At 48.9% G+C, this 21,091-nt stretch overlaps 1 long non-coding RNA gene across 4 annotated transcripts; it reads left to right on the forward strand.

Annotated features, from left to right (window-relative positions):
- Positions 1-9,101: 9,101 nt before the first annotated feature.
- On the forward strand, positions 9,102-19,403 carry LOC144323004 (uncharacterized). 4 transcript variants are annotated; one of them, XR_013388563.1, is made up of 4 exons: positions 9,102-9,247; positions 17,230-17,309; positions 17,426-17,647; positions 18,687-19,403. It is a non-coding gene; the product is annotated as an uncharacterized LOC144323004 (long non-coding RNA). The 4 variants fall into 4 exon arrangements; XR_013388564.1 differs by lacking the exon at positions 9,102-9,247 and adding an exon at positions 11,255-11,511; XR_013388562.1 differs by having other exon boundaries at positions 17,230-17,647.
- Positions 19,404-21,091: the final 1,688 nt, after the last annotated feature.

Raw genomic sequence — 21,091 nt, forward strand, 5'->3', positions numbered from 1 at the left:
AGGTTAGGAAATTGAGGCCCAGAGAGAGAGAAGGCCGTTGGTCCAGGTCATAGGGCTTAGAGGTGCCAGAACCAAGGCTTGAGGCAACCTAGCTCTGCAACGGTCACCTCAGCACAGCACGGGATGACAATGCAGGGTCGGGAGAGTTCTACTCTCCTTTCACCTCTGGCTCTATGCCCTTGGGCAGGTTACTTCACCATTCACTGGCCCCGCCAGTAAATAGACACAATGACTTCTATGTTGCAGGCTGTGCGGGTTTGAGATGCTACACAGAAAGCTCCTGGTACAGATAACTACCTGCTAAATAAACAACAGCTACTTGCCCTTTCTCGGCTGTGAAAGTGGGGGACAGGCTGCTGGACTGGCCATCATTTCCACCCCACTATCTGGGTCTGGGCTGATGTTGTTCCTACCCATGTTACCACAGAAGCCTCGTCGCTCACTGGTGGTGGGTAACTGGCTTCCAAACTTCCCCTGGTAGATGCCAAGGTGTCTTTACCCAGATGGGTGATCAGCCTGGTGACACTGATCACTTTTAGTATCACCTCAGAAGGAAGAAATCTGACCTCCAGTGCTTCTGATGGAATATAATTGGAAGAACACAGCACCCCCCAGAGAGTCTGCTTGCCCAAAAAATTGACCCTACATGGGCCAACTTTCTGGATTTAAATACCAGTTTCCAGGAAATGGGGGAGGACAGTGGAACATGTTAAATGACACTGTGAGGGGTTGGCCCACATTAAAAGGGGGATCATTCTACAGGACAAAGGACTTGGTTCTTTAACAACTAAGATGGCAAACACAAGGCAGAAAGGAAGGACCGTTAGAGATTATAAGAGATTTGAGAGGCATAGCAACTAAATGCAATGCATGGACCTTGTTTAGACTCTGGTTCAAACAATGAACAAGGAAATACATTTTTGAGAAGAGTGAGGGAATTTGAACATGGACTTTGTATTAGATGGTATTAAGGAACTGTTAATTTTGTTAGGTGTGATAACGATATCGAAGGTTTTTTGTTGTTGTTGTTTATTTATTTAAGTAGTGCCTACACCTAAGGTGGGGATTGAAGCCATGACCCTGGGATCAAGAATTGCATGCTCTTCTGACTGAGCCAGCTAGGGACCCTCAGGTTCTTTTTTTTTTTTTTTTTTTTTTTAATGTTTAAATAAGAAACGTTCTTAAAAAAAAAAAAGTTCTAATATGTAAGAGATACCTTCCGAAATATTTATGGGTAAAATGATATAATGTCTGGAATTTTCTTTAAAAGGAGCTTGAATAATAAAAAAAATAAAATAAAATAAAAGGAGCTTGAGAGGAGGAATGAAATAAGAATAGCAAAATAGGGGTGGTTGTGGAAGCTGGGTGGTGGGCACATGGGGGTTCATTATGCCATTCCCTTTACTTTGGGGTGTGTTTGAACATTTCTATAATAAAAAGTAAAATTAAATAAAGAGGGTCTGTGAATATTCCATTTGTTGGCTCTGGCCCTCTCCCTTTTCTTTCTCCCTCCCCTGTCCCCTCCCCCATGCCCCACATTCAGGCCCAGATAACATCTGTTCTCATTAGACACAGCAGTCTGGTTCCACTTCCTGTTCTCACCGAAAGGCCAGAGAAAGGAGAGGCAGACCTTGACCGGAAGCTGGCCCTGCCTGAATGACATTTGGCCTCTTGCCTGGTTTCCCCAAGGCCTACCTACCCTGATTCTTTTGGTTCTGAGCACTTGTATCAGTCACTTTGTAACCTAGTGGCACTGACCCTGTGCAGTCATGGGACACATTCCTCTGCTCACTTACCACTCCCCCTAGTCGTCCATCCAATAAGAATTTACTGTTCATCTACTCTGGGTGGGTGGATGGGGGGAAGCATTCCTGTGTGAGGTTACACAGATGCAAAACCTAGCCTCAAGAGGGAGCTCAAATCCCAATATGGACATATTGAGAACATGCCATATCTTGTACTGATGATGAAACATGACCATGGGGCAAAAGGAGGAAAGACTAAAATCTGGGGAGCCTCCAGGACAGCAGGGATTGGGAAGACTTGATGTGTGAGGTGATGAATCTGGGTCTTGGGCCATGAGGAGACCAGAAGGGGCGGAATGTATCACACACTGCCTTGCAGATAGGACTAGGGAGACCCTAAGGAAAGATACAAGTGCTGGCTATGGTTATGGGTACTACTGTTTTCAGGCGCCTACTTATCTCATCTTGCAGGATAAAGGTGAAGTACGTACCTAACTCATAATACAGGTGGAGTACTTTTCCTCCTTGCCTCCTGGTATCTCCTCCTGAATGACTTTGTAGGCTTCTCCCAGAGCAGAGGCTCTGCTAGATGTGCTTCTGGGCCTTACAGTATCTAGCACAGTGCTGGGCATATAGCAGGCCCTTCATGAAGACCAATGACCATTTAGGTGAATGAGCCAATTCTAGGCCAGTACCAGGATGGCTGTATTAAAATCTCGGGTGCTCGGAACAAAAGGATTCCAGATCCTCAGAATCCAATCTACAAAGAACGAGCTAAGGAGTCTCTGTTCACCTGGTTCCCAGGAGGATTGCCGCCAGGTTAGAGAACCAAGTGGGGCGTTGAGGTGAGTTCAGCACCACGGACAGAACCCGCGTTGTGCCTCCATCTACTCTCCTTCCTGGGACTAGCTGGGGCAGGGCATTCCATGTGTGCATGTGGTGGGGCTCATGGTCTAACCCCGAGGTGGAAGAGGTGACACCCGTGGCCTTGGCCCCCTAGTCACACAGCCCTCATCTATGCTTCAGGAGTGGGTTTCAGGGCAGGCACTGGTCCGCTGTGGGAGACAGCTCTGACTGCACAGGGAGGGGCCGTATAATAAATATCCCCTCCATTTCTTTTATAAGTTGTAAATGACTCCCATACTGTGTAAGCAGCAAAGCATGGAGCCTGAGCCAATGTGAACAAATTAATCCCCCAAACATGGTTTGAGCACCTACTGTGTTCAAGGGCTGTGCTGGTAGCCAAGGGGCACATAGGGATGAGCAAGATATAGCTGCCGCCCCGAGGAACCCACAGCTTGTCAAACATGGTTCATTGATTGTTACGAAGGCGAGCGGCCTTGAAGATAACCAGACACCAATCAGTGAATGTGTGTACTGGAGAGGCAGCCAGGAGAGTGGAAAGAACAGACAACTAGTGGCAGAGGCTTCCTGGCTCTGAGACCTGATTGTGCCACAGGCTAGCTGCATGGCTTTGTGCATGCTACATAGCTACCAGAGCCTCAGTTTCCTAATCTGAAAAATGGTAGTGATGGCATCCCCCCCACATTCCAGGGCATTTGGGCACAAGGCACAGCTCGAGCACCACTAATTTGCTCATAGACTCCAAATTTATACCAGACCTGATGCCAGATACCATGAACTAGGTGGATGAGAGCTGGCACCCAAGGATCTTATACTGGGGGTTTAGGGCAGAAGTGGAACTTCCTCTCTTCTTCCTGGCCCCCAGCTGGACTCCATTTTTAGCCCCCCTTGCAGTGAGGGCAGCCATGCGATTGAATTCTGATTGACGGCTGTGCTCTATTTGTAAAACCCTCCTACATGAGAAGATCTCTCTCTGTCCTCATCGCTGGCTGACTGTTAAGGACTGGGGGTTAGGGGCGGACAAAGCATGGAGATGGGTCACAGAATCTCCCCAAGGAAGTCTGCCCACCAAGTGGCTGCACTGAATTGTCAGAAGAACCCGAAACAAACTTGTGTTGAGTTGAGCTCCTGGGTTTGGGATGCTTGTTACAGTGCTTACTGGATCCTGACTAATACAAGGAGATACAACAAGCAAATAAATAAACAAGCAAGAGTTCGAGAATATGATGGTATGAAGAGGGATATACATAGGGAGGAAACAGTGGAGGATATTTGGGGAACACATTGTCCCTTTGTTTTTAACTTCTTCTAAGTTTAGCTAATAAATCTTTTGCCCCACAGTGGTCCTGGTCTGCAAGTCTCTTGCTTTGAACATATAACCTCCATCTCAAGCTTCTTGACACCCCATCTTGTTTGATATATACATCACTCGTATTAACTCCCCCACCTTCTGGATTTTATTTCAAGGACAAACCTGGCCAGGTTTGTCTTTCACTGGCCCTGCTGGGTTGGAAAACTGTCCCTACATGCTATGCACCTCCAGTGAACTTTGTTTTTCCCACCCATTTCCTCATCTTCTGGGGTAAAGATCCTAGCCTGGGTTCCCAGCCAGCTATACCTCTCCAGCCCACTGACCTCCCCCTCCTCAGCTTTGTTTAGTATTCAGGTGACAGTATCTTTGCACCTTTAATGACTTTATAGAGGCAGGATACAGACCATGAGAGAGAAAATACCCAATTTACCAGTTGGTTTGCAAGAGATTTATGTAGTCTAAATCTGTTTTATTTGTATCTGATTATTTTAAAATTAAATCAAAATAAACTCTAATACATAAGTAATATGTTTACTGTTCCATTTACTCATTGCTGCATAACAAACTACTCCCAAAGTTAGTGGCTTAAAACAGAGACACGACTTATTTTACTCATGAATCTGCAGTTTGGGCACTATTCATGGGACAGCTTATCTTTGCTCCATTTGGTATCAATTGGGGCAGCTCCGAGCTGGGGCTAGGTTCATCTGAAGGCTCTCTCATGTGTCTGATACCTGGATGAGGAAGACTCAAGTTGCTGGCATTGTCCTCTATCTCTATGAGGTCTATGAGGTCAGCATGACTTTTCTGGGTAGCTGGACTTCTTATTTGTTGGCTCAGGGCTCCCAGCGAATGGAGCTAGGTAGAAGCTGGATTGCCTCTTATGACCTGGCCTAGGAGGGAATGAGCATCACTTCATTAGAAGCCAGCAACCAAGGCTGACCCCTAATCAAAGAGGAGGGCTTAGACTCCCTGCATTCCTTTAAAAATCACATTATTAATTTAAAAAACTGTGTTAAAATGTGTATAACAAAAATTTTGGCATATTAACCATTTTAAATATAATGGTATAAATTAGCGACATTAATCATATTTGTGTTGTTGTGCAACTATCACCAAAACTTAAAAAAAAATTTACAAAATATTTTGTTAATTTATTTGACAGAGAGAGAGAGCGAGAGAGAGAGAGAGAGCGCACAAATGGGGAAGGGGCAGAGGAAGAGGCAAATTCCTTGCTGAGAAGGGAGCCCAATGTGAGGCTCCATCCCAGGACTCTGGGATCAGGACCTGAGCTGAAGGCAGATGCTTAGCCAACTGAGCCACCCAGGCACACACCAAACTTTTAAAAAAAGAAAGATTTATTTATTTTTTGGGCTGGAGGGAAAGAGCACAAGTGTGTGGGGGGAGGCGCAGAGGGAGAGAATCTCAAGCAGACTCTCTGCTGAGGGCAGAGCCCGATTTGGGGCTCCACCAGGGACCCATGAAGTCATGACCTGAGCTGAAAGCGAAATTGGATGCTTAACCTGCTGAGCCACCCAGGCGCCCCACCAAAACTTTTTCATAGTGTTTAAGTACAATGCTCCCAAGGTTCCTCCATGCTGCAGGATGCATCAGGATTCCCTTCCTTTTCACAGCTTCAGACTATTCCATCATCTGTGTGTGTTATTTTGTCCATTCATCCACCCATGGGCACTTGGGTCACTTCCATTCTTTGGATATTGTGAATAATGCTGCTGTGAACATAGCAGGTGTACAAATATCTGTTTGCATCCCTGCTTTCAGTTCTCTGGGGAATATACTCAGGGTGGAATTGCTGGATCACACGGTAATTCTATGTTTAATCTTTTGGAGGAACGGCCGTTTTCACAGCAGCTGCACCGTTTTACATTCCCACTAGCAATTCACAAGTGTTTCATTTTCTCCACACCCTCCCCCCACTTGTTATTTTTCTGTCTTTCTTTAAAAAATAATAGTCCTCCAAATGGGTGTGAGGTGCTAGCTCATTGCGGTTTTGATCTACATTTCCCTAATGGTTAGTGATGCTGAGCATCTTCTCGTGTGCTTATTGGCCATTTGTACATCCTCTTTGGAGAACTGTCTTCTCAAGTTCTTTGCCCCATTTTTAATCAGGTTATTTTCTGTTGTTGATGAGTCCTCATTCTTTTTTACAGCCATGTGGTGTTTCAAAGAATAGCTATCCAGTTTTTTTATTAACCGGTCCTCTATTGATGGATATTCGGGCTGTTTCCAGTCACATCCTCTTCCAAAAAAAAAAATGCTACAATGAATTTTCTTGTACATATGTTATTAGGCTCACGTGCTAAGTATTTTGGAGGATAATTTCCTAGCAGTAGGACTGGTGAATTAGAGAGAAGGTGCATTTATCATTTAGGTGGATACTCTCCAATTGCCCTTGAGAGAGGATGTACTGATTTATATTCCCTGTAGCCATGTAAGAGAGGAAGGCACAGCTTTAAAAGTAACACATATGTTTTCGGCATTGTGCCAAAGATTTCTTCTTCCTTGGGGATGCTAATCTGACATTTCCTGATACCGATTAAAACACTGACCCAACACTGCACTCTGTTTAGGGATTTGCAACTTAATTGCATTTGTTCATGAAATGGAATTAATATCAAATAACTTGCCATCAACAGGACTAATTTTTGACTCTGCGCTGTGACAAATCTATTCACATTTTGTGTTTTACGGATCTGTTCAAAGTCTAAAAAAAACCGCTATCTGAATACCATTAAACTGCTATAAAAAATCAGACTCAAATCTCAATGTGTATGCCAATCTTTGCAAATAATACAGAATTTATTCCTATCAATTCCTTCCCAGGGGTATTGCCATGAAAATTCACAACTGGAAGTTCTTTTCTCTTATTAATAGTATCTAACACGACTACAACTCACATCAGGTATAATTCAACCTGCACTCTCTAGACTACATGTAGATTTAGAAGCAAACAACATCTCTTTACAAAGCCCACACCAAACCACTTGCTCCTTCAACTTCTACTCAAGAAAGTAACTGAAAATCATGATAAGCAAACTAGGATTCAATTTAAACAGAGAGATTATAACTACATTAACCATCTTATGTTAATACATGTTCATAAGGGACACCTGGGTGGCTCAGCAGTTGAGTGTCTGCCTTTGGCTCAGGGCATGATCCTAGGGTCCGGGATTGAGTCCCACATCCGACTCCCTGCAGGGAGCCTGCTTCTTCCTCTGCCTGTGTCTCTGCCTCTCTCTCTCTGTCTGTCATGAATAAATAAATAATCTTAAAAAAAAGACATACGGTAAATAAAATATGATGTCCAGGGTGGATAAATGGGAAATGTTTATCTAATATGTTAAAATCATAGTAAATGCACATCAATTTTATACTTTGCGTTACCTTGAAGTAGTTTACATAAATATGAGCTCACTTTTCCTTCCTTGCAATGATATCTTCGAGTTCATTCAGTTCAGTCAGTCACCCAGAATGGGGATCCCAGGGCACCAAGCATGGCTTCCTTTCTCCAGTGATGGCAGTGTCATGATCTCAAATGGCAGTGAAGCCAGACTGCTCCTTATTCGATGCCCAGCTTGAGCGTCCAGGACACAGGGGCTTCCTCCTCAGCCACCTGATGGTCAGTGATGCATACCTGCCCAGAGATATTTTTTAAAGCTCCCCAAGTGATTCCAACATACAGCCACGTTTGGAATCTACCACCCCAAGACATTTATTTTAGAGAGACATTTTGTATAAATGATTGGGCGGGCCAGATATATTTTAAGTAACATACATAAAAATAAGTATATCAGTGGCACCTTGGTGGCGCAGGGGGTTAAGCATCTAACTCTTGGTTTTGGCTCAGGTCATGATCTCAGGGGTGGTGAGATCAAGCCCCGGACTGGGCTCAGCACTCAGAGCAGAGTCTGCTTGAGAATCTCTTTCCCTCTCCCTCTGTCCCTCCCACTCATACTTTATCTCTCAAATAAATACACAAGTTAAAAAAAAATAAGTATATCATTTTTAAACAAGTTAATCAATATTATCTAAAAACTACCTTATAATGTATGGCTAGTGATATTCACACCACCCTTTAGGAAATAATGAATTCATTTATTCACTCATTCACTCGTTCTTTGATTCATCCATCCCACATTTCCCAAGCCCCTCTCATGAGCCCTGCAGGATACTGAGCATCCTCCCTGCCCTCTTGCTTGACTATGCCTGGTGTCCACCTGCCACCCATGAGCCTCCATGCTCCCTGCTTCTGGAACAGGAATGGAGCCATTCTCAACTTCTTCAGGCCTCAGGGCTTTGTGCTTCTTGCACGGTCGCCCACTCTTCCCTTGGCCTAGACAGGCGGTCCTGTGGTGTGTGTGTGGAGTGGGGGCTAGCTACATCCCAGGCGGGAGTTCCGGCAGGAGTGCCGGCTCTCACCACCAGGGGACACTCCTGCATCGCCGCTGGCTTCTTGCCCGGCACCAGGCTCAGGGCAAGGTGGGCCAGGCAGGAAGGTTAGGAGGCCTGGGGGGCGGCTTCCGGGTCTTGGCCAGGTTTAGGAAGAACCTCAGCGGATGAGGGGACATGAAAATGGACCCCCTGCACTCAGATTCCCAGAAAACCTCCCCTCCTCCTTGCCAGGGAGGAAAAGTGCCCAGCACCCCCCGCCCCCAGGCTCAGCAAAACCCAACTAGCTGGGAACAGCAGTCATCAGTTAAATAATCGTACCCATTTGGTGAGGGGCAAGGTTGCCCCACGTGCAGATCCGAGCACCATGAGCACCAGACAGCATTGCTGTCTGTGTACCTCAACCCTTTGCTGATTATTTTCAGGGAGAGAAGAGCAGGAAACAGGATGGAAGGCCAACCAACGAGGGGACCTCTCCTGGGGGCAGGGGCCACCCGGACCCCCACCTTCCACCGGGGAGACAGGACCTGTGGGCTGACCCTCTGAAACTGTCCTGCGCCAGCCCCCTTCTACAGAATGAGACTGAAATCATTTCCGACCCGTCTGCCTCTCTTGGGCGCATTTGATGTGAAAGCTGCTGCAAACAGCAGAGAGCAGGTTGAAACAAAAACAAGAGAATCTAAAATGGAACTTGGCTCCCCTTTCCTGCCCCTCCCTGCCTTGGAATTTGTGCAAATTTGTCATCTGTGTGAGTCTGTGCTTCACCATGCCTTGCTGGAGCTGGTAATTAGGTGCGGTGGTGGCTCCTGCCTTGCCCTCTGATGACTTTTCTCTAATTGCTCTAATCTCTGTTTTCACTCGCTCGTTGGAAAATGAGAAGAGCCTCCAGCAGCTCCCCAAGGAGGGGAGATGAGGGGTGAGCCCCTGGCAAGGGGAGGGGAAGGCTGTGGCCCTGCACCTCCGAGTGGGGCCATGGCAGACGCACTCCTTGCTCCCTTGCTCCTGGGTTCTTGCAGTTCCAGGGCTGGGGGGGCATTGATGGGGGAAGGACAGGAGGGTGAGAAGTTTCCTGGGGGGTGGGGGGCGGCAGAGGTCCCAAAGGACCCCGATGGGGCTTGGTCCTGGAGAGAAGATGTGGGGCTCTTGTGTGGGAGGTTAGCTAAGAGCCTGGGGGCGGGGGCGGAATGTCTGGCTAGGGGCAGGAATGGGGGAGTGGGGGGGGGCAGCGGGAGACCCAGCAGTGGTGGGGAAAGATCTGGGCGTGAAGGAGTCTCTCTGTGCAGCTCCCTTGTTTCTGCGAGTGCAGGGCTATAGCTTTCTCCCGGGCAGGACGATTCCGTGTGGCCTCTCTGGATGTGTCATACCTTTGGGAGGACAGTTCAGTGTGTGTCTGTGTCTATTATGTGTGTGTTCAGTGCTGTGTGTGTCTGTGCATGAGTGTGTGTATGTGAGAGAGAGAAAGAGAGAGGGAGGGAGGGGTGGGGAGGGGGGTTGTGTGTCACCAGTAGCTGCTGGCTCCCAGCCCTAAAGAGAGTCCTTGCTGAAGCTCTGGGACACCTGCCTTGGGACAGTGGCAGCCGGTGCAGCTGGGGAGGTGGGCTCCAGAGCTGCTTAAGCCTCCACCGCTGGGGTAAAGCGATTACCGCTGTGTGTGTGTGTGTGTGTGTGTGTGTGTGCACGCGTGCTCGCGTGTGTAGGCGGGTGAGACTGAGCTCACAGCCCTTAGCTGCTGCAGGTTTCTCAACTGCCCCGGAGAAGATCCAAAAATTTGCCTGTGGTGCTTCCTCCCTTTCCTTGCTGAGACTCACTCCCCGTTGTTGACCTGGATCCGTGCATTCACTCCAAGATGCTGTTTCTCCTAAATTGCTTCTCCTCCTAGGGGTTCTGTGACTCTAATGGTGGAATTTCAGTCGGTGTCAGAGGGGAGACAGCTCGGGATGGAGGGAGCTTCCTGGAGCCCCCTTCATGACGCGGACAAATCGAGATTTCCGACCTTGTGTTTGACAAACGAATCACCTGCAATCACACTTATTTTTACCTGCATAAACTGAAGCAGGAGGCAGAGCGTTGGGTTGCACCTCCTGTGCTGGGAGGCTCTTCGTAGGGTTAATTCTAATAAGAGCAGTTAGTGTGAAGTCGGGATGAAATGTTCCAAAACCGGTGAGTAAATTCAGGTTCCTATCACACACATCCATAAAGAAAGAAAGTTCTCAGCATGAACATGATGACCGTGGCCGACGATAAACAGCCCCTCCTGGGTAGCAGCCACCACCGCAGGCTCTTCCCGGGTCGGCCTCTGTAATCCTCACTCCGTGGTGCCCATTTTACAGATGGAGAGACTAAGGCACGAGGAGGGCCACTGTCTGTGGAGCAGGGCCCTGAACTCTGGCTGTCTGGTGCCGGTGGGGCGTCCCCAGCCACTGTGCTGTGCATTGCAGGACAGTCGTGTAGGGTGCTCACGGCATGGCTTAACAGCACCCCTTCTTGCAGGAGAACCACAAGCCATGTTGTCACAGGTTGCTTCTTGCCAGTGACCCAGTTTCACGTGGCAGAGATGGAGGAGGGCAGGCACAGAGGAGGGCTCTACACCCCACCCTGGCTAGTGTCCGGATGGTTGGTTGGTTTTCTCTTTGTGATTTGTAAATATTCTGGCCCGTTATCTCTGCAACAGGCACGCTGTTGGGCCCAGCGCTTTGCAGCCTCAACAGCCCTTGTGTGAAGAGCTGTCACTGTGGTGACGCGCATGGAGCATCATGGGCGCTGGGCTGTGGGGTCCGCAGGGGTCTGGGAGCTGGGATTTGAACACTAGTCTCTCTCTCGGGAGTCATGGCTGTCTGGGGGGGCGCATCCGTAACGTGGGGGTGTCAGAGGTGGGGGTTGCCCAGTAATTGCAACCTCACGGGGCTTTCGTGGATCAGGTCAGGATTGTTTCCCATTGCAGATAACAGAGACAGGAAATGAAGGCTTGGACCAGATTGAGGCTTATTTCTCTTCCACACAAAGGATGTCGGGAAGTAGGAGAGTCCAGGGCTGGTGGGAGCCTCAACAGTGTCGTCAGGGACCCGGGCTCCTCCTTTTTCTTAGTCCCACCAACCTCAGCACATGGCTTCCAGCCTCAGAGGCACCTCATGCTACAATGTGGCTGCTGGATCTCCATTATCACATCTGCTTTCTGGAGCGGTGGGTATCGACTGGCTAAATGTTTCCCTCTGTCCCACCTAACAATTTATGCTTGCTCTCATGTGCCTCACCTCGCTGCAAGGGAAGCTGGGAAAGGGAATATTTTGGCTGGGCACATGGCCACATGAGGTTGTTGCTAAAGTAAATGGGAGACAGGACACAATTAGGGTACTCTGCAGTCTCTGCCACAGAGTACAGTAGCGTCCTATGCACCCCAAAGTGAAGCTTTTTCCAGGTGCAGTGACTATTTCAGACCAAACGGCTGGAGGGGGTTAGGGGAAAGAGCCCTGGCAGGGAATGCCAGCACCCAGGCCTTGCAGGGGCTTGCTGGTTTGGGGTCTTATTTCCTCCTTAGTGTCCCGTAGTAGTTCCAGCCTTGAGGAAGGGGTTCTGCTGGACAACCACGGCAGGGCTGGGGAGAGGGAGGGAAGGCTGCCCAGGAGGGGGCTCTGTGCCTTGCAGATATGTTCTGGAAGAAACTGTGATGACCGTGGTGATGGTATAGCTTGGCACTGGGTTGGCGGTCTGGGTGGTCCACCTGGGAGGGCAGGATACGGGTAACCCAGAGTCTTGAGGATGTAGGTGGCCAGCAGAGGGTAGCTGGTCTGGGAAGACCTCTTGACACTCCTGCAGGTCCAGCCCCAGGTGGCTCTGGTCCAGTGACCAAGCTCATGCAGGTCCCCCTGCTTCTGCTGGGCCCTGAGAGGGCGTCACGAGGGTTATGACCACCCGAGGGAACATTTCACTGTCATAGGCATCTTCACCTCCATATCACACAGATTTGCCCCCATAGACTGGTGAGATTGGCAGAAATTCTTTCTTTCTTTTTTTTTTTAAGATTGATTGATTGATTGATTAGAGAGAGAGAGAGAGAGAGAGAGAGGCAGAGACATAGGAGGAGGGAGAAGCAGGCTCCATGCCAGGAGCCTGACGTGGGACTCAATCCCAGGTCTCCAGGATCGCGCCCTGGGCCAAAGGCAGGCGCTAAACCACTGAGCCACCCAGGGATCCCAATTCTTTCCTTTTTACAACGGAGAGGGAAACTAAGACTGAGAGTTGGTACAAGGTGTGCTCAAAGTCACACCATGGTGGAGCTGGGCTGGGCCCCAGGGGTCCCTTGAGTCCCAAAGGGGTGGGCAGGGGATGGTCTGAGAACGTGTTCCAAATGTAGTGTCTTTTCATTTCTCTTTTTACTTAAAAAAAAAAATTGAGGTATAATTTACATATAGGAAAGTGTGTAGATCCTAAGTGTACAGTTTGGTGAATTTTGCCTGTTTGTCAAAGCTTCCCAGTGCCCCAGACGGCTCCTCATGTCCCTTCCTAGTCACTAATGTGTCCTCTCCCAAAGGGCAACCACGATCCTGACCTCTGTCACTAGAGATTGGTTTTGCCTGTTCTTATGCTTCATATAAACAGTCATGCAGTGTGTTCTTTTGCTTTTGGCTTCTCAGACTTAGTGTAATGCCTGTGAGACTCATCCTTGGTGTGGCATGTGTGTCTATAGCTGATTCTTTTTTATTGCTAAGTACTGTTCCCCTGTGGGCTATGCCACCATTTGTCTATTCATTTACCCGTTGGTGGACTTTTGGGTTGTTTCCTGTTTGGAACTGTAGTGAGTAAAGTTGCAGTGAGCATTCATGTTCCCATCTTTGTGTAGACATATACTTTCACTTCTTTCGGACAAATACCTAGTTGTGGGATGACTGGGCCAGAGAATAGATAATATGTTAGATAATATGTAAACTGTCAAGCGGGTTGGACCACTGCCACTTCCACTAGCTGTGTACAAGCTGTGTATCCTTCCTGTATTTGATATTTTTCAGTCTTCTTAATTGTGGCCATTTCTGTGGGTGTGAATGATACTTAATGTGGTTTTAAATTGTAAATCTCTGATGATTGATAATATTTAGGGTCTTTTCATGTGCATATTGGTTATTTTGCTATTTTCTTTCATGAAATTCCAGTTTGTACCTTTTGCCTATTTTTTAAAGTGTTTTTTTTTCTTATTAATGTGCAGAGGTTCTTTATATATGTTGGATACTAGTCCTTTGTCACATGTATGTATTGAAATATCTTTTTTGCATCTGTGAATTGGTTTTTCTTTCTCTAAATCATGTCTTTTGATGAATATAACTCTTAATTGTAATGAAGCACAATGTATCATTTTTCTGTTATGTTGTTTTGTGTTCTGTTTAAGAAAGCTTTGCCTCCCCAAGTGGAGTCTTTTTGACACGTGACTCCACCTGGCCTCACGCCATCTGTTTGCTCTCTCTGCCTCCTCACTCTCTCTGCCTCCTAGTCTCCTATTAGACATGCCTCTCAGTAGCAGGGGGTGAGGAAGGCAGAGATGGGATGAGAGATCTGGGATAAAATGCAGGGTTAAAAGCCTGGATTACTCACCTCCGCAGGGCATGAGATTTGTGTCCCTCGCCCCCTTCCTTCCCCTGTGCGGATTTGGGTTTATGCTGCGCTGCAAGATTAAAACCAAAGAGATTAAAAGATTAGCTCTGGCAGGGAAGGCAAATTCTCTGTCCCTTTGCTCCTGGAGTCAGTAGGGAAGGTCGGGGAGGAGGTGGAGTGAGTGGTAGTGATGGAACCACCTCTGCCTCCAGGGCCTTCCCCTCCCTCCTCCTCTGGGGAGGCTTGGCCAGGGCCACCTTAAGCGTGTGTGGCCTTGGGGCACACACTTACCTCTCTGGGTCTCTGTTCTCTGTTGAAGAGCAGGTGGGGGAGCTGAGCTGGAGAGTGAGCACCAGCATGGGCTTCAGTGGGTTCTCAGAGGGTGAGCCCCAAGCCAGCAGTCCCAGCAACAGCTGGGGATGTTCTAGAAATGCAAACATCAGGCCCCTGCCAGACCTACCGAGGAAGAAATTCTGGGGAGTGGGAGGAGGGGCAGCAATCTGGGTTTTAAAAGCCCCCCAGGGCATTCTGATACGCTAGGGTCTGTGTACCAGCATCTTTCATTATGGTGACAATTGCTAATTTTTAGAGCATTTGACTGTGCTCATCAGTGACTCTTCTACAGAGTATGTACCCGCTCACCAATGATGGAAGTACTATTACTCCACTTTGCCCAAAAAGAAACCCAGACACAGAGAGGTGAAGCAGCTTGCCCAGGGTCACATAGCTACTAAGTGGCTCAGCCTGGATTTAGATTTGGGGAGACTGGCTCCAGGCGCTGAGCGGCTAACCCCTGTTTGAATGTGCTGAATTCCCAGGGCTGTGCACCCTGGACCTTCATTGAAGTCCACAGTCCTCCTCGGCTGCTCCAAGGAGTGGTGGCTCCAAAGGGCTGACTTCCCTGGGCGCTCCTGGCTCTCACGCTTCTTTCCTGGCCTCCCCCTGGGTCTGATGAGTCTACTTCGACCATGCAAGGCACCTTCCCACTTCCTCTTCCTGCTTCCTGGGGAGGAGGTGGTTGGGAAATCCCTGGGCTGAGGTTGAGAGAAGCGGATGTGTGTCTCGCCAGACCCAGAGATAGAGACCTATGGTGCGCTCAGTGAAACTCATTCATGTATCGGGTCATTTCCACCTTCAGTGTTTAGTGATCCCAACCAGAGAGAAGTAGAGGCCAGCAGAAGGCCAGAGGCAGAGAGAAGGGGAAGAGAGGAAGAGGAAACCTGTCTGTTAATTTTACATTCTTCCTACAAGTCCCCTCCTGCACTAGGGCCGGTTGAAAACACCAACCCCAATGCTGGAAAGTGATCAAGGAACAGCCAAGGCCCAGATGAGGAGGCTGATTTATGGCAGCAGTGCTGGGGAGCCGGGGTGAGCATGCCAGGTGGGAGAGAGCAATCCATCACTGCTCCCTAGGGGAGAGGAAAGGCCCCCCACCGGCCTGGCCTGGACTGGGATGCAGGCCTGCCCTGCTGTCTGCCAGGTCAGCGAGGCCCCTGCTCTGGGGGGGTGAGGTGGGGGGAGTGGGGGGTGGGTGGGGGGGTGGCATTTCCTGGGTAGCTGGGGAGCCCTAGCACTCCCTCCCACTTTTATTCCCCTTCATGGGTCTAGAGCCCCTTCGAACCTTTGGGTGGGGGCAAGGGTGGTTGGGGGCAGGAGGAAGGACCCCCAGATACAACTCTGGACAAGTCCATTCTCTGAGACCCAGCTTCCTCGTCGGTAAAATGAGGGCCTCAGCCCAGCTGTGCCAGCCTCACAGGATGGTGGTGGAGGTGAAGTGGTCTAGGGGGGGCTCTGCAAAGCTCTGTCCCACCTGAGACAAGCGTGGGGTTGGAACAAGGAACTGGCCTCCTACGGCTGTGTTCCCGGGCGTGTGCTGGGCTCTGCGTGGGGAGGGGTGTGTCAGGCACTCAGGGGCTGCAGCCCAGGGTCCTTGCAAGCAGGGTTGTCTACCTGTGCATCTACATGACGAATTCAAATCAACAGCTACGCACGTGGTGCCTGTGTGTGCATGTACCCATGTGTGTGCAGGCATGTGTGAGTGTGTGTGTGCAACGGCACTGACGGCCTGAGCTGCCTATAATCCCTTTACTCCTGCCAGCTGGGGAGGACCCCTCTGGGTGGTGGTGGAGGTGTGGCTGGGTGCTTATGCCCAGGCCCCATCCAGCTGGTTATTTATTGATTAATTTTGCTGCCAGTGGATGGATGCCAAGCCTTTGCCAGGCGCAGGCCCTGGGCTGATTTACATAATTAAAAACCATCAGTAACAGAGCCAGGCCTCACCCGCCAACTGCTTCCTCTGGCATGACAACAGGCTGAGCCTCCCTCCTCCACCCTTACCCCTGCTTCTGTACCCCAAGACTTCCTCGCCTCCCCAGCCCCCTCGCTCTCTGGGCCTGCCCCGAGGCAGCCCACCAGCCAGGGCTGCTCTGTGACATTGGCCACCACCCGGTCGGTGATGGAGAGATTGTAGCATCCTGGGATTCTCGAGTCACTGACTCCGAGATTCTATTAGTCCATGGTTGTGAGGTTCTTTGATGGAGAGTCTCAGATTATAAGATTCAGCTGTGATCCTCCAAGTATGTGATTTTTCAAGAGTCTATTACTCTATGTGACAAAGGGGAGAAATGTTTGCTCTCAGCAGTCCTGCCCGCTCTCAGGAGAGCCCGCTCCCCGTGGAGGCCACTGCGGAGGGTGGAGGGTGTCAGTCACTGCTTTACAGAAGGAGGAGCGATTGCTCAGGGCCCAAGGCTCGGGGCAGGGGTGGGTGCTGGTGAGTCTGGGCAGAAGCAAGGAGGACCGAAGGACACCTTGGGGAGGGGGGGGAAGATACCCCCGGTGGAGGCCTCCCCTCTAAGAGGGGCTTCGGAAAATTCTGGATTCTGTGGAGTGTGTGACATCAGCCCCCTTGCTGGTGTTGCTTTCAGTGTCTTCAGAAAAGGCTCTCGCGTTCAGAGAGGCAGTTTGGGGGTGACCAGTGTAGGCTCTCCGTCTTCCAGCTATATGACCTTGGGAAGCTGCTCTGCCTCTCTGAGCTGCAGTTACCTTCTCACCTATAAAATGGGGCTTGTCTAAGTGGGGGGTGTTAATCCGTGTGACGTGCTTAGTAGGCAGCCGGCACGTGGTGAACCTCCATGAACGGTGGCTATAATTGTGTGGGAGGTGGTGTCTTGGGGAGACCTTCAGTGGGCTGGTTAGACTTGGTGATGCAGGGGCTCAGGAGGGTGGGGGCTCTACACAGGTGGGCTGGGTCTGCTTGTCTCTGTAGGCAGATGATCGAGGATGTTTGTTGAATGAATGAATGATTTTCTCTTCTCTCAGCCCTTCCGGAACACGGTACTGGCCTCAGCCAGCCCACGGCCAGCTCAGGCAAGGTACCTGGCACGCGTGGCTTCTCACAGGTGGGTCCCAGGCCTTGCTCGCTCCTGCTCCATCTGTCCCCGTGTCTCCTCCTCTCCTGCATGCCCACAGCCCAGCCCCAGCCACTTCCCCTCCTGCTGCCCTTCCTCCAAAGCAGTTTGGGAAGATACAGCCCAGTGACCCCACGCCCAGCACCGTGGCCTGGAGGTGCACCCACAAGCCCCAACACAGAGCCACATGTCTTAGTCTGAGCACGCCAAGACCTCAACTTCTCAGTTTTCTGATCCAGAACCACAGAACTGAAAGCCCACAGGGTCGTCTAGCCCCTGCCCATGACATCTTGGACTACGTAATGGCACAGGGGAACCACCAATCTTAGGTAATTAAGAAAAGATGTGTCATAATTAAAAAAATGTAAATAAAATACGTTTAAAATTAATGGTAGAATGTAAGATGGTGTGGAGAACAGTTTGGCAGTTTCTCCAGAAGAGAAATATCGAGGGGCACCTGTGGGGTTAAGTCGGTTAAGCGTCTGCCTTTGGCTCAGGTCATGATCCCAGGGTCCTGGGATCGAGCCCCATGTCAGGTTCCTTCTCCCTCTGCCCGCTCATGCTCTCCCTCTCTCTCAAATAAGTAAAATCCTTAAAAAAAAAAAAAAAAAAAAATGAATAAGTTAAAAAAAAAAAAAAAGATTCTCTCTCTCCCTGCTCCTCCCCCTCATGCTTACAAGGTCTCTCTTAAAAAAAAAAAAAAAAAAAAAAAAAAAGGTACATAGAGTTATCATCGAATGTAGCGATTCTACTCCTGGCTAAGGAGTTTGAAAGAACTATGGAAGCAGAGATTCAAACACACCCCCAAATTCACAGCAGCATTATTCAGAAGCGCCCAAAGGTGGAAGTAACCCAAATTCCATCAACTGATGAATGGTTACACAAAATACAAGACATTGTATAAACATACTGAAGGCATAAAAGAAACATGTATCCAATGGAACATTTTTCAGGCTTAAAAAAAAGGGAGTAAAGTTCTGATCCTTGTTACCATATGGATGAACCTTGAAGACCTAACGCTAAGTGAAAGAAGCCAGACACAAACTGACAAATTCTGGAGGATTCCACTTAAGTGAGGCATCTGGAGTAGGCACATCCATAGAGAAAGAGAGTAGAATGCTGGTTCTGGGGGGGCTGAGGACAGACGATGGGGAGTTTGTGTTGAGTGAGCACATCGGGGAGGATGAGAAAGTCCTCGAGATGGGCCGTGGTGCTGGTGGCACAATGATGCCAGTGCGCTTAATGCCGCTGAACGTACATTGAAAAATGGTAAATTTCGTTATATATATTTTACCACAATTAAAAAAGTGTCTTCATTTCACCAGACGAGATCATTATGTTTGTAACCCCTGTTTTTAAAATTTTAAGATTTTGATTTTCCAGGCCATCTGTGTTCTGGGCACGTAGTAGGCCCTCCATCATGACTTGCCAAGTGTATGAATGAGCCAGGCCTCCCCATCTGGCCCGATGACAAGCTAGCTTGTCCCGCAGTTCACGGTTCCCATCCAGGCAGCTGCTTCTCTTGACTTCACCAGAGCAGACAACCCATCGCTCAGACACAGGTTGGTGGGGCTGGGACAAGTGTCTGGTGGTGGTGGTCGGTGGCCCTGGGCTTTGAGGATTGGACACAGCCCCTGAGCCGATGAAGAAGCAATTTTGCACGGAAGCTTCTTTCTGGGGCCATCAGAAGGGAAGATGCCACGCTCGGCGCACTCCAGAGCTGGAACGCTGTAGGGACCAACAGCCCAGACCCTGCTTTGGTTGCATTTCAGGCTAGAAGACATTCCTTCTTGTTTGGCAGCAGCCCTTGGATGTGACTTTTAGTATGCTCATTGCCGTGTCATTGATTTGTCCCCCTGAGCAGTGGAGAGAATCGTCAAGTTCTGGGACAGTCAGGCTGTTGGGAAAATCATGAAATTTGCCCCACAGTTGGTCTTTCAAAACCCTGGTATCTTTTAATCAAATGTGAACATTTGATGGAGTCTGATTATTCCAGGTGCTGACTGTGGAGACAAGTCATGTTTCCAAAAACCAAAGGAATGGTTTGCATGGGCACTTTTGTGTCATAAAGAAAGACTTTGAATCTTGGCCTTCATTAAAAAAAAAAAAAAAAAAAAAAAAAAAAGCTCGATGTGCACCTTCATTCAACAGCGAGAGCGGCTCAGGTTGGAAAAGCAGACTTTTGTTCAGCCCATCTCTTTTGACAGCTGGCTAAAAAGACGTCCACTCAGTGGCCTTGGCTTGATTGCACTTGTAATATTCTCAATTTCTCTCGGCACTGAATGAAGATCAGGAAACACATTGTTGCCTGCCAGCTGCTTACTGTGAATAAGCTCTGAGCACTGGTGTTCCAGGGCAAGTGCCTCCATCCACGTAGCTGTGCCCTTTCTCGCAGCTGACATGTCAGAGGAGAATCAGGCCTGGTCTCATGGCCCCTTCTAGTCTACATCGTGGCTCACAAATAATCATCAACTTAACCAAAAAACATCCTTTTTTGGCAGCACCAATGTTTGAGGGATGGACAGGACCAGATAAATTGTAGAGAACATTTCTCTCATACATGGACAGATCAGGCTGCGGGTGTCGGGGGAAATATCCAACCACTATGTTTTATTTATTTTTTATTTATTATTATTATTTTTTTTTATGATAGGCACACAGTGAGAGAGAGAGAGAGACAGAGACACAGGCAGAGGGAGAAGCAGGCTCCATGCACCGGGAGCCCAACGTGGGACTCGATCCCGGGTCTCCAGGATCGCGCCCTGGGCCAAAGGCAGGCACTAAACCGCTGCGCGACCCAGGGATCCCCAACCACTATGTTTTAATAAATAAAGGTGCATTCCTGAGAATATAGGTCTGCTATAGCAAAAGCCTAATAATGGTGATTTAAATAAGATAGAAGTTTACTTCTCTTGAATATAATAGTCTGAGCATGACATGACCAGCACTGATCGGTTATAGTTTTTCATATTCAGTGTTACCGGCCTTCCCAACCTGGAGATGGCCCCACTGTCTGGCTTAATATGGCTGCTCCAGCTCCTATCATCGCAGCCACATTCCAGCCTGTGGGAAGGGCTGAAAAACGAAGAAGAGGTATGCACTTCTCCTTTAGAGGGCATGAATAGGAAAGTTCACACCTTGGCTCTGCTCTCGTTTCATTGGCTGGAGTCCAGTCATGTGGCTACACCTATCTGCACAGCAAGCTGGGAAATGTAGTCTTCATCTTTATCAGCAAAATTTCTATTATTATTTTTTTTAGAGAGACGGCATATGGGTGTGTGTGTGCAAGCAGCTGGGGTGGGGGGGGACTAGGGGATCAGAGGCAGAGGGAGAAAGAGAATCTTAAGCAGGCTCTATGCTCAGCCTGGAGCCCAACATGGGGCTCTGTCTCACGATCCGAAGATCATGACCTGAACCAAAATCAAGAGTCAGACACTCAACTGACTAAGCCACCCAGGTGCTCCCAAATTTCTATTTCTGCAGAAGAAAAAGAGAGTAGATATTAGGGGACAACTAGAAGTCTCTTCCTTTTTTTTTTTTTTCCCCATAGTCACTTATTTATTTTTGTTTTTTTTGTTTTGTTTTGTTTTTACATTTTTATTTATTTATGATAGTCACAGAGAGAGACAGAGAGAGGCAGAGACACAGGCAGAGGGAGAAGCAGGCTCCATGTACGGGGAGCCTGATGTGGGATTCGATCCCGGATCTCCAGGATCGTGCCCTGGGCCAAAGGCAGGCGCCAAACCGCTGCACCACCCAGGGATCCCTTTATT

Source organism: Canis aureus, chromosome 11, assembly GCF_053574225.1.
Source record: "Canis aureus isolate CA01 chromosome 11, VMU_Caureus_v.1.0, whole genome shotgun sequence".
NCBI lineage: Eukaryota > Metazoa > Chordata > Mammalia > Carnivora > Canidae > Canis > Canis aureus.